At 33.2% G+C, this 15,085-nt stretch overlaps 1 pseudogene; it reads right to left on the reverse strand.

Moving 5' to 3' along the window:
• Window positions 1-1,197: 1,197 nt before the first annotated feature.
• Window positions 1,198-3,132, reverse strand: LOC132054885 (cytochrome P450 83B1-like; annotated as a pseudogene).
• Between the last annotated feature and the right edge of the window lie 11,953 nt (window positions 3,133-15,085).

A 15,085-nucleotide genomic window follows, 5' to 3' on the forward strand; every position in this document is an offset into this window, starting at 1 on the left:
CCTCCTGGAGCATGTGTGTATCATTGCATTCATTTCATTCATATTTCATCCACACATACCCCTGATTTCTGGTTGTGATTATTATTTGTACTATATGGTGTTCGTGAACATTGATTTCTTGTTTGGTTCCTGATTTGAGATCGTCTTGGGCCTGATTAGTATATACTTGAGGAATGATGGATTCACGGAGTAGAGACTTTCTCCTAGGATAAGACTTGAGGTTTCGGATAATATTGTAGGTGGTACTAGTGTTTGATTATTCTGAGAAATTGTGGAAAACTTGGCAGGACTTGAGTTTAGATGCTTCACTATAGGTTTGATCAGGATATAACTCACTGAGGGCTTCTTGGATATTTCGATACTTGAACTGTTATTCTTGGACATGTGTTTATGCCTTATATCTCATTTGCGAGCATGTCTATTCTACAGTCTCTTTTTCTTATATATGTTCACTAACTGTTGCGGCCTATGATGCCTACTCAGTACGTGTTGTTTGTACTGATGCTACCTTGCTACACTTCTTTTCGGGGTGTAGAGTTTGAGAGAGGTTCTGCTCCTACTTCTTGAGGCTGAGTTCCAAGGCCTGGCTTGCGAGTATCTAGGGTGAGCATCTGACAAGTCGCTACCCGGAGGCTCATCTATCCTGTTTTTATATTCCATCATTCAGACAGCTTTTTATTTGACTTTCAGACTTGTGTATTAGACATTCTTGTAGTTGCTCTTGTACGAGTCAGACCAGTTCTTTGGGGATTGTAATGTCTTTCGCGCACTTATTCTTTTTAAAATGATAATGAGATTTATTGTTATTTACATTGTTGTTCCCGCATTTCTAGTTGTATGCTAGTTAACGAAAGGGTCCACCTGCCGAAGTGGGGAATGGTAGGTGCCCGCGCGACTTAGTGAAATTGGGTCGTGACAACCAGAACTTTTGGTATTTAAAGAGCCCCACCTTCATTTCAAACTTGTCCTTTTTTATTTTTTTTTCCTTTTGAAAAAAAATGATATCCAAAAACTCATTGAAATCAAACTTCACTCAGATCATTATTTCAAATCAGAAAAAAAAAAAATGAAATTTGGCCCTCATCCTCCGTGCAAATCTTCCTATTGTCCAATACCATGTATATATACTACTGCCACATACTAAAAGCTCATCTCAGTCATAAATAAGATTACCATACATAGTGGAAAATTAAGGAATATACAAAATGCTTATGAGTATATATGTAGGTGTAGTTTAGAGATAATTTTTAAGGACAAGGCAAAGATCAGTTTTCTTATGCATAGTAAGTCCAGGTAAAACATCAGTGTTAATATCTTCAATCTTCATCCCAAAAGGCAATTCCCAATCAAATGCATAAAGAAGATTGGAAAGTACAAGCTCCACAGTCGCAACACCAAGTGCAATACCAGGGCAACCTCTCCTTCCTGCACCAAATGGAATCAACTCAAAGTCTTGGCCCTTGAAATCAATCTTTTTGCTATTCAAGAATCTTTCGGGTATAATTCTTCTGGATCTTTCCAGTATTCAGGATCCCTTGCAATTGCCCATGAATTAACATGTATTATAGTTTTTGGTTGAATTTCATACCCTTCTAGTATAGACTTGTGCATTGTTTCTCTTGCCAGCAGGATTGGAACGGGTGGATATAATTTAAATGTCTCTTTTATCACTGCTTTGAGATAGAACATGTTTTGGATGTCATCTTCATTCACCATACCTTTCTTATTTCCAATTAATTTTCTTATTTTTGTTTGAACTTCCATCATGACTTTTGGGTTCTTTAGCAAAGCTGTTATTGCCCAAACTACTGCAGCTGCACCAGTGTCTGTTCCGCCAACTAATATATTCTTTAAAAAAAAAAAAAGAATTTGGAAGGAAAAAATTAGAAAAGCATAAATGGTCAGATTAGTTGAATTCTTACAACAATAGATTTGTATATATGATATATTAGTTTAATTAGACGTATTTCATTTTGTATGACACTCTTTCCTTTTTAACACTGTGTGCTCAAATACAATATTTTTTTATTATTTTAGTGAATATTATGTGTATGTTTGAGTGAGCGCGCACACTTCATGTAAAAAATATTGTGCTCAGATGAACCAATTATGTAAGAGTTGCTTTTGACATTGATGTATTTAAGACGACGAGCTCTAATACTTCTGATGTATGCGGAACTTCATTTTTCTTATAATTCGTGACATCAAGCACCATATAAACTGAAATAGAGTTGGGAGTAAGTGATTACCATGAGAATTGCCTTTATATGGTCCAAAGTGAGATCAATTGGAGTTGATTGCTCTTTTTTCAATTGTAACAAAAGATCAAGAAAATCTCCTTCCATGGATTTTGGCCTATTGGGATTGAGATGCTGATCAATGAGTTCTTCATAAAACTCATCCAACTCCTTAAAAATTTTCTCAAGTTTAGTTATCTTTCCAGAGAGTTTATCAAACCAGCCTAAGAAAGGAAAATAATCAGAAACAAAGAAACCTGCCATCACTTCTTGTGTCACGGCAAAAAGTTGGTTGAACCTTCTCCTTTCATGTGCTTCTTCATCATACCTAATACCAAAACCAACTCTACAAATAATTGTGCAAGTTAGTGAAATCACCATACTGCTCAAATTGGTTATTTGAGAGTTCATAACTTGTTTAGATATCTTGTTGATCATTCTAAAGACTTCATCTTCACAAATTGGACTAAAAGATTGTACTTTTTTGAGACTAAAGAGATGAATAACACAAATTTTTCTCATTTCTCTCCAAGAGTCACTATAAGGTGCATAGCCAATATCACGACCATTGTAAGACAACTTTTGCTGTCCAAGAATAGAAGGTCTACTACAAAATGCTAAATCTTGTATTTTTGTTACCTCTTTTGCAAGTTTTGCTGAAGAAACTACTACCACATTAGCAGATTCAAGTTTAAATGAGAAGATTTTTCCATACTTTTTGGATAGTTTCCAAAAATAAAGATGAGGGGTTAAACTATCAAATTGATGCAAATTTCCAATTAAAGGCAACCCTAGAGGACCTGGTGGCAGGACATTTTTCCCACCCTTAGCTCGTAGAAGTAGGAAACTGAGGATGATGATAGGAAGGGTCACTAATAAGAGTAGAAAGAGCATCTTTTTGTTTAATTTCTAGCTGCATAAAATATATGTCAGATGTCCTTAATATATAGATCTTGTACCCACTCTAGGAGGATCAAAAGCATCTAATTTTGTGAATCTGTATATAGCTTTTTCATGTTTTTTAAAATAAAATTAAGTACATATTGGGAAACTACTACTTCATCCGTCCCAATTTGTGTAATACTATTTACCTGGATACGAAATTCAAGAAAGAAATAAATTTTCTTGAAACTTGTTGAAATAAGTCTTAGATATTTGTGATATATTTTATCATAAATCATCTCACTAAAAATACAATGAAAATTTTAAAGTTAAATTATTTGGGGTCTATCGGAAACAGTCTCTCTACCTACCATGGCAGGAGTAAGGTTTGGGTACACTTCACCCTCTCCAAACTCCACTTATTGAATTACACTGGGTATGTTGTTATTGTTTATAAGAGATAAAATTATTTTTTGGACAACTTGAAAAACAGTATGTCACATAAGTTTGGAGACAGAGAATACTATAAGTTAACATAGCTAATAATTGGAGATATTTAAAAGGAGTATGAGAGAATCATTGTTAAAGAAAAACTGTTTGATCGATTTCTCAAAATAATCTAAACCTTCACATCAAATGGGACAGATAGCGTATTACGCTGTTTCTTTTCCTTTTCAATTGTAAGATAGCTGTTTAAGGATGAATCAGCTGAATGGACGGCAGCTAATTTCTATGATTAGTATAATGCAATGACATCAAAGTTTTATCATTTTGCTCTTGGTTTTCCAATTGACTATGATGTCTAAATATTAAAAAAATAAACAGATGAAGTGTTTCAGTAACTCATAGTTATCTTTGTTTTTTCAAAAATTTCAGACTCTATATATGCAATTTTATTAGAAATGAGAAACGAGAGAAAGGAATATCTTTTTTCTTTTTGAAATTAATTAGCTAGTATTCCATCCGTTCATTTTTAATTACTTATTCATGTTTGATTTGACACACTCCTTAACCAGTACTAATTAATAAAATGATAAGCTTCTTATATCACCCGTTGAATATAATAAGTTCAATGTTTTGAAAATGCATTGGGAGATGATTAGTTAATAAAAGGTAACTTAGGAATTAAGTTATAAATTATGTCCTTATTTGCTAAACTGAACAAGTAAAAGATGTACTTTGATAGTAAAAAGGGAAAATAACTACAGTGCACCCTAACATTTGGCCGAATTATTTATAACACACTCAATCTTTTACGGGTGACCTATTACCCCCTATACCTATTTATAGTATGTTTTCTAGGCCATTAAGTGATGACATGACAGAGAATTTGTGCTCACTCTCTTGGAGGAGTGTGAGAGGCCAAAGATAAATTAAAAGTTGATTAGCATATACACGTGTCACTTACTAATTGGCCTCTTTATATTTAATTACATTTTAATATTATCACTAAACTAAAGCTGATACCTTTTTCTCCTCTAATTTAATATTATATTTAATTAAATTAACACACCATCTCTAATCCATCCTTTCCAAATAGTCGCCGGAGCACCAATTTTTCCGACCAATAATGTTTCAATCAACTTTCTTTTGTTTGGCGCGAAATTGATCTCTTAAGCATTCTGCTGCAATTGTCTATTTTTTGTCTACTAATTCACTAAAGCCTTATCAAGCACCTTTTGAAGGAAAATTGGTCGTGAATCAGGTCAAAATTCTTCCTTTTTTGTTTCCGAATCTCGGTCAGATCTAATTTGATAAAAAGATGGGTCTGGATCTACAATACCCACTACCGAAAACCCATAAAGAGTACACCTTTCAATAAGTTTTAAACGAACCCAATAAAAATTCCATCGACCTCCAATCGAAAAAAATGGAGACCTCACCGGAAAAGTATCCGTTTTTTGGAGTGTTTCCTGTCTACGTGTTAAAGAATGGGAAGAAAATAAGAAATGGGCAGATATTATAATGGTAAGGGCGTTTTAGTCTTTTCTCAAGCGCGTAGGGTGCACCTGACTTTAAAAAACTAGGGGTGACATTTTAATGGCCAATAAAACACACTATAAATTGGTGCAGTGGGGTAATAGGTCACTCGTAAAGGTTGAGTGTGTTATAAATAATCCGGTCAAACGTTATAGTGCACTGTAGCTATTTTCCCATAGTAAAATTGGATAGAGGAAAATATTTTAGCAGCATAACCAAAGGCACACCCAAAATTTTTGCTACTTCAATAAAAGATAAAATGAGCAAGGAATTACCTAATTCCTACTCTTAAAATTTATGGTCGAAAGGTCTGAAGAACCAATTAAGTTTCCAGTTGACTATCATTGGGAAAATCCTGTAAGAGCTTAATTACCTTCTGCCACGATCCAAATTGAAGTAGTGGCAGGCAACTAGTAAACTCAGTGGCGTACACATATGACTTTTTATAAAGGGTGTCGATATTTAAAAAAGTAAACAAATGAATAAATTGTTATAACGTCATATTAAAAAATATTAAAATTGTATTAATAAAGCATAACTCACATAAAATATATCTAAACCGTATTAATAAAACGTAACTCACGTGAGAAAAGAACTTATAAAAAATATAGCAACAAGTAGCATGCCCTCCTAGAAATTGCAAAGGAGAATGGTTATTTAGTTTTCAAAGTTAGAATTTAAGTGACTAAATTATCATGGAAATTGAACCTGCTTGGCTGGTAAGTTTTGGTCTTTTAAAGTAAGGAGAGATCAAGTCTCACACTATTATAAAATAGTGAGGCAATTAAATAAAAATTAAATATCACACAAAATCAGCCGGGAATCAAAGTTAGGACTCCAATGTAGACAAGCAAGGCACGAGACCAACGAGCTAGTTTCTGGTTATGTCATGTGGTGTCACTTATATTATTTATATATGTTTTTCGCATATATTATATTCTGTATATATATATTTACTAAAATTTCCAGACGAAGCCATGTCGGATGACACTCCTCGGCATTACGTGGGTCCGCCCCCCGAGTGAACTACCCATTAATCGAACTTATTGAACTCAATCTAATTCGTCGGAGACAACAATATATTAACACATTCATATAACTAAAATCTTAAACATAGCTTTATAAAATTTATCTAATTAAGTCTCAAAGGAGTCCCAAACGGTTACTTAATTATTGAAAATTATTTAGCAAAATTATCTTTCTTTTTCTCGTAACAAAATAGTCACTCGTCTTTACTTATATCAATTCAAAAGTACTCTATAAATTCTGTATAAATTTGGCAAACGAAAATGATGTGGCATTTTAACATTTTATTATATCCACATGAACTTTCTTTTTTCTCAATCCACTCTTATATATCATTTAAAACTATTCCAACCCGCTCCAACCGAACCCAAAACCCGATTGCCCGAATGAAACCCTGACCCTCTTAAACGTAATAGCAACTTCAGTAAATTCTTTCACAAATTTTTAGAGCACTTGACAATTATATCAAACTTTTTACTGTTAAGACAGATAAACGCACGTTTGTAGTGCACTAAAAATTCAGCAATAGTATCAATCTTTTACCGCAATGTTCCAGTTCAGATTTGTACATATCTATCCAACTGCCTTTAATGACAAATTTCGAGTCCCAGTGCTGTAAAAGTAGCATGTTTTCATTGACAAGTATTTACTTACTAGTGTCACTTGGCTCGTGCTAAGCCCGGGCCCAAACCGACATTAAAAATTCAATTTGTAGATATTTTTAAAAATAATTCTGCTCTTGGTTCTTTATTCTTGTAACATTAGTTTGACATTTTCGAAAGACTTCTAAAATATTAAAGTCTAAAAATGTATGTTAAAGGAAAATATTTTTCTTAGTTAATATATTAGATTTTTTTTGGAAAAATCGATAATTGAAAGCTCTTCTAATTTATTTTTTTGAGATTAAGTCCCGGATGATCCAAATTGAGTTTTTCATATGTTAAATTAAGGCAAAAGTCATAGATAGCCCCCTAAACTTTGCCACATTTTCCTCTGAGGTACCTAAACCGAGGGTTGTATCTATTGGGTACCTAAATCAGTCCAAATTCGATCCTATTGGGTACCTTTTTCACAATAATCAGCAAAATTAGGAGAGTGTATTACACTCTCCATGACGTGGCAACTTTGTCAAATGAAAACATGACACGCGGCGGTGGTGGGGTCCATCATAATAATTAAAAAATAAATTATACAACCACCCCCCCCCCCCCGCAACCACCGCCGCTCCCACCACTGGCCGCCGCACCACCACCCCCAACCGCCATCCTCCCACCTCACCAATAATTTATTCCCCTTTTCTTCTCTTTTTTAGATCTATCAATGTCTTTACAAGACCCACCAACCTTTAATGAAAGGTAAGATAAAAAAAAAGTCATAGTAATGGTGAATCCCCATTTTTTCCGGTGAACAAGATGGTAATGCTACTTTTCAGATCTAAAAAGGGCAAAAAAATGATGGTAAGAAATAACATCCAATTCACAAATTAATTTTTTATAAATAATTAAAAGAAATGAAGTGTTATAATGAAGAAGAAGAAGAGGAAAAAAAAAAGGAAGGAAAAAATGGAGCTTCGCCGGAAATGGAGGGGTGGGAAAATCGTTAGATGGAAGAATTGAGGAGGAAGACCGGTCCAGTTGTCTTCCTCCTTTTTTTAAGTTAATTTTTATAAACAAAATATAAAGAAACTAAAAAATAAAAAATAATAAAAAAAAAAAAAAAAAGAAGAAGAAGAAGAACGGAAGAAGACAGAAGTGGAGAAGACGAAGTGGGAAGGAGGGGAGATGACTGACGCAAGGGGTAGGGGACTGAAGAGTGGGCCCAATATTTTTTTTCTTAAATTTAATTAAAGTCAAAGAGGTAAGTTTTTAATCAAAAAAAGAAAATTAACATTTCTGAGTGGGTCACGCGCTCAAGAAAAGTGTGGTTCGCTTTTTTTGCCACATCAGCAAAAAGTATTTATGTGGTACAAATTCAGAGGGGTTTAGGTACCCAATAGGTACAACCCTTGGTTTAGGTACCTCAGAAGAAAATGTGGCAAAATTTAGAGGGCTATCTATGACTTTTGCCTTAAATTAATTTCATTTGAGTTCTTTGAATTGAACTCATATTGGCTAAATTATTTTTTACCAAAACATATTTTGCAAAATAACGGATAATTAATATGTTATATAATTTAGGACAAAATAGTTAAGTTCAATATGAAAAAAATTATTACTCCTAAATTATATAAAATATATTGTCTGGCCTTTTACAAAATATTTTAACAGTAAAAAATATTTTAATAGTAAAAAATATCCTTTTGCAATTGTCTGGTATTATTACTATATCGAGATCAAATTATATTTCTTTAAATACAATGTTTTTCAATCATTTTTAGAATAAATACATAAATAATATCTTATAGTTCCTCTTTTAATATAGTAATTTATTAGATAATTGTGCGCTCACGTAAAATTTGATTAATTAACTATCATACTTGGGAATTCATTTTTCGATTGAGACGGAAGGGCTATTATTTACATTTTTGATAAATTTGAAAAGTATTTAACAATGATATATTGAAACAAGTTTAATAACTTTTCACATAAAAGACTCAAATATGTATGAGTATGCTTTGTGGGGCCACTATCACATTTTTCATGACATCATCTTTTTTAGTGGCATAAAGAAAGCCCTAAAAGTTCTTAAAATTTACCAAAATGTGTACACAATTTATAAAGCCATAAAAATTTCAAGTAGAGATAAAAAAGGATAAAAAATTCATGTGAGGACTACAAAAAATGGGAATTCTCTCTTATATATAGTAGTAACTAGTAGCATTTGGCCCGTGCTCCAAACCTAAGATAAAAAGTAAAATTTGTAATTATTTTTTACTTTTCTCCGCTCTTTGCGACATTGAGTTATAGAAAGATTAGTTTGATAGTTTCGGCAAACTCTAGTACGGGCCCAAAACTAATTAAAAGTTAAATTTGTAATTCTTTCTTATTTTTCCCGCTCTTTGTGATATTAAGTTATTGAAAGATTAGTTCGATATTTTCTGCAAACTCTTAAAAAATTAAAGACTTCCCATATATTTAGATTGCATAAAAATATTTAAAAATTGAACAAAATTTCCTTTTTTGTTCTTACTTTAGACCCTTTTTTAACCTTCAAAGAACTACGTGACATAAAGTCCTTAATTTCTAACATCATCTAATATGAACTACAACGTTTTCTTCCAAAAATAAGAAAAATAGTATGGTTCTAGAGACATCAATTATATATGCTATATTTATTCTTTTGTTGAGATTTTAATGAGGTTACTTATAAACAAAGATAACTTTCAAATAAATAAAACTAAAATTTTACACTTTACTAATATTTGTAGATGAGAATTAGCTAAATTATATAAAGTATATCGAAAAGATGAAGAGAATTAATTACTTTTCTTAATATAATTAGACTTTCCTTTTACTTTCTAAAAATCTACAGATGAGAAAATACATTATTTCCTTTTGTTAGTTTAAACGGAATATTTTTTTCAAATGCATATTTTAATTATTTTCTTAAGCACAAATGAAGAATCAATGCTTCATGATTCATTTAATCATGTTTCCCTATGCTAACAAACACTGCCTAACATTTTTTTCAACTGCCCCCCCAAAAAGAAATACACAAAAAACATAAAAAGTTTGCTCCCTTTTGTCACAAGTTGTTTGACATTATTATTGCCCGGAGAATTAAAAAAATATTTCATTAACTACATATTTTCCAAAGATGTTCTCAACATTTAAACTACTTCATCAAGTTCATATTATAATTTCTTTTTATGTACTTTTAAGTGTCAATATACTAAAAAATATATTTATGAATTTATACCAAAAATTAAACTGACGGACCGCGTAGTACGCCTTGCATTATTTTTTTTAAGACGAATGGAGTATAAACTACAACTTACATTATTCGTTATGCATAGAAAATATTATTAAGTATGCGTACATCAAATTTTAAAAATAAAATATTAGAATACACCAAATAATATCCAAAAAAGAAAGTACGCCTTGCATTATTTTTTTAAGACGAATGGAGTATAAACTACAACTTACATTATTCGTTATGCATAGAAAATATTATTAAGTATGCGTACATCAACTTTTAAAAATAAAATATTATAATACACCAAATAATATCCAAAAAAGAAAGTTAATTTTGTTAAACATGAGCGATATGGCTAATCAACATATAAACCAACACAACACAACATGCCAATGAAAAGATTCAAATTTCAATATTGTTAACAAATGATTAGATAAAAATAAATATTTTAGGTAACAATATCTAATCCAAATGAAGACCAATTTTATCTGTTAAATTTTTTAAGTTTCACCTTTGAACAATTAAGAGCCGTTAATTAGAGAAATTTCAATTTTTGCGTGCAGAACATGTTTTAATTAAGGTAACTACAAATGTGGTGTATTCTCTCATTCAAATTATGCATAGTGACGTGTTTCTTTTAATTGACTTTATGACAATTCACAATTTCTTAAGCATTTTAAGAGGACTTTAAAAGTTTCTAAATTTATCAAAATTAGGTGTGGAACCTCAAGTAATTAAGAAATAAAGTAGGAGTAAAATAAAATATATGAAGAAGTTAGTATATGTTACATCACCTTAAAAAAAAGTTAGTCTAGGGAGTTTTGTATTATTAATTTTTTTTTTTATTTTTTTTTTTTGAAAGTGCCTAGATATTTTTAAAACACCCAATAATAGATGAAACAATATAAGACAAATATAGGGATAAATTTGGAAGAGGCAACCTTTAGTTGGCAACTCTTAGTTGTAACGTAACTAAGACTCTAACTAAGGACTACAAAAAAATTACATTAGCCCTTATTATATATAGTAATGTCACTATTTTGTTTTAAATGATAAGAATAATTAACTCCATGTCGACTGAGGAAAAAAAAATTCCTGTGGATTAAATAAAATGCTACATCATTTTTTGTTGGCCAGGTTTATATAAAATCTTGTAGAACGATCACTGTTGATATGATATAACTAACGATTATGAGTGATTTTTTAGTTACAGAAAAAAGAGAGAGGACTTTGCTAAATAATTTCTACTGTATTTTAGTGACCTTTCCAATAATTGGACCTTGAGGTACGCAACAAAAACAAATGATTTAACTATTGTATAATTTGTGGAGCACAACTCTGGAAGTACGAATAGGAAACAACTAATTTGACAATTTTAACTCAATTCAAAACAATACAGCTTCCAAGAACAAAGTTGGGTACACCAAAATGTATCTTTGGTCTTGCTTAAGACTTACGTTCGGGCTCTGAACATAATTCATATATCAAGCATTGAGAAAGCATGCTTAATGCTGCTTTTATTTTTGCTGACTTTGATGCACAATAACAAATAGAGTTGCATCCCCAAATGACGAAAAATGTGTTACACTTACAATACAAATAATTTGTTGCTCGGATTTATTGGTTTTATATTGGTACAGCATCAAACAAGTTGTTGTAGTACAGGGGTAAGTATTCCGCCTGTCACGCGGGTGACCCGGGTTTGATCCCGGCAACGGTGTTACTTTTTATAAATCTTTATTGTTCTTTAAAAATCTTACAATGGCATTTCGAGTGTATTATGGCCATCGTTGGGAATTGATTGATTAGTTTGTCGGCTTAAGAGGTTTCTTGCTGTCCATTTAAATATTCAGTTAACACGTTGCCCTCAATTTTCAGGCTCTTGAGTTTTACGATAGCCACATGGTTGTTTTCTTGATGAATTTATCTTCTCTCTTATGACAACTTTTTATTGTAATTATTATATAAACGCTTGGATTATTGACGGGCAAAAGTTATATATTGAGTTTGGCATTCCATCCTTTGACAAGATCATTGATACTAGAAGCAAAACTAGACTAGATCCTAACCAAAAAATGGGGGCTGGCTTCTTTTAGTTAGAGGCCAATGTCCCATGTTAGAAGAATAGGGGGGTGGGGATACGTGGGGGGTCCAAGGAGATTTCCATTCCCCTATCATGCATTTGGTCATTAGTAGGGAGTCAGTCCCACCCCCACACTCCCCCACCCCCACACCCCCCCCCCCCCCCCAAAAAAAAAAAAAAAAACTTGTTCATATCCTTTATTTGCACACCATTTTAGACCAAACAATATGGCTTTAGCTTCTGCCGTGTTGCTAGTTCCACTTTCAAGAGGCATGGAGTAAGCAAAAATAATGTCCCTGATTGTCTCTACCAATTCCTTCACCACTACACTGGCCAGCTACACAGCTTCCATCACTGTTCAACTTTATATGATGCATTGGTGGTCTCAGCCATCTGACTGTGATGCTTGTTGATTGTTGGGTGGCTGCTTCACTTGCTAGGCATATGCTTGTCTAGTTGTTTCCCAGGTTTGATCTGCTGAATTTAGTCTTCAACATCTGCAAAATAGTGAGCATACTGATGGAGTCTCACCTCCATACTTACTGCTACACATAGATCTCCACATTTTCCCAGCAGACAACGAGGGATCTGTTTCTAGAGCTGTAAGCACTAATAGGATTAGGAGATTTGTGATTTCACCAGTTTAAAAGTAGCATCTTCATTCTTGAGATTGAGATTATATAAAGGAATCTCTACGGCTTCTGCAAGGATGTGCCATAATTTCCTAGCATGCTCTTCCTGGAAAAACTGGTGATTCACTGTTTCTAGGATAGTATCTTGGTTGGTTGGGCCGCAACAGTTACAACTTACATCCCGGATCAAGTCATATCCCTGGCAAAACAGGTGATTCACTGTCATTAGTTGCAAGCTTGTTCTGAGTTTTCCTCCAGGTAATGAAAGGCATCTTGAGAGGTATGTCTTTTTGCCATACGTTCCATTTATATTGTTGGCATTTGTTCTCATTTTAAGTAGTTCCAAAGTAGTGCTAATATTGAAGTTTTATTCAGAGGTAGGGGTCTAAATAGCCTAGACCTCTTTATTGTTATTCATAGAGATTTGGATTTTGAGTATCTGGTTCTTTATGTCTTCATTAGGCTGTGCTTCAAGGTTGTCCCACACCTATCTTCCATTTAGAAAATGTCTTCCAGTTTAATCTGATTGAAAGATTCCACATTGTTCATATCAAGGTGGAGTGGACTTATCCAAGAACAATTGTCATGCCAAAAGGAGACATCTCCTTTCCCAACCTTCCAGAGAATGCTGCTATCATTATCTCCCCTGATGTCACGCATAGCCTTCCAGCATTGTGATTGGCTATTGTTCTATTGGGCTAAAATTAAGTGTTCACCTTAAAAATATTTTACTTTCATAAAACCACTCCAGAATGATATATTATTCCTCAAGATCCACCATTTATGCGCCTTGTAAGCCTGGCAGGAGTCCTTGAGTCTTATAAAGTCAGCACCTCCTTCTTGGTATAAGAAGTATAAGTTATATCAAGAAGCCAGTGATGCTTGCCTCTAGTTTCTTACCTTGACCAAAAGAACCAGGCCAAATATTTTTCAGTTGTTTTCAGAGTGCCCCTTAGGTGGATGAACAACAGATAATAGATGTATTGGGAGGTCTAAGAGAATATGTCTTATCAACATAGTCCTCCCACCAGAAGAGAGGAGTTTAGTAGGCATGCCAACCTTTAATTTTATTGATGATTTTATCAATGATGCACGAGTAGTAGGAAAGCATTTTCCTCCCCTATGATGAGAGGACAGCCCAAGTAGGTAATTGGAAATCTTTTGTGTGTCATACCAGTGATGTGATGTAGTCTCATAATACTGCCAACATATTTGTTAGAAGTCATAGAGGAACTGCGAATATTAATATTGATAAGCTGCCCAGAGGAGGTCTCATAAGCTCTCAAGGTATCCATAATTTTTTTCATAACTTTCTTGCCACCATTACAAACTGGGGTAGTGCCATTAACAAAGGTCAGATGGTTGATTTTGAAACCATTAGCATTCACGTCGTATCCTTTATAATTAGTAGCATCATGTAGCTTGTTTAACATCTGAGACAGGAGTTCAGCACTTAGAATGAATAAATTACACTACTAAAAAAATAGGATTTTCCGACCAAAAAAAAATGGCAATTTCCGACCTCATGAGGTCGGTTTTGGGCAAAAAACGACCTCAAAACCGACCTCAAAATCAGGTCGGAAAATAGTGGGTCGGAATTATTACCGACCTCATGAGGTCGCAAAAAACCGACCTCATGAGGTCGGTAATGTTTTTTTAGTCGGGTATTAATTAAATAAAATACCGACCTCATTAGGTCGGTAAATTATATTAATAATATAATGATATGAGTTTACCGACCTCCTGAGGTCGGTAATTTGTAATTTTTGGGAAATTTTTTTCAGAAAACCGACCTCATGAGGTCGGTAATTTGCTATTTCTATAGATAATTTTGCAGAAAACTGACCTCATGAGGTCGGTAATTTGCAATTTCTAAATAATTTTGCAGAAAACCGACCTCATGAGGTCGGTAATTTCAAATTTTTTGGGAATATTTTGCATAAAACCGACCTCATGAGGTCGGTAATTTGCAATTTCTGGGAATATTATGCATAAAACCGACCTCGTGAGGTCGGTAATTTGCAATTTCTTGGAAAATTTTGCAGAAAACCGACCTCATGAGGTCGGTATTATAAAAAATTGGTAGGATCCGCTGCTATTCCAACTGCCCTCCCATCAAGATGAAAACAATTTTATATTCAACTAAAACCGACTCAAATAGCGCAACAATTCAAACTACAAAAAACATAAAACATTAAGCTACTTCAACAAACACATATATTACAACCAACAATACGTCAAATTCAATCCGAAACTACTTCAAAGTTGAATCAAAACGTCATTCAAACATTCCGAAGAGACATTCAGCTACTTCAACATTCGCAAACATCTACACAACATTAAACTACTTCAACCTTTACAAACATTCACAAAACATTAAACTTTGCCAT

Source organism: Lycium ferocissimum, chromosome 4 (genome assembly GCF_029784015.1).
Source record: "Lycium ferocissimum isolate CSIRO_LF1 chromosome 4, AGI_CSIRO_Lferr_CH_V1, whole genome shotgun sequence".
NCBI classification, from domain to species: domain Eukaryota; kingdom Viridiplantae; phylum Streptophyta; class Magnoliopsida; order Solanales; family Solanaceae; genus Lycium; species Lycium ferocissimum.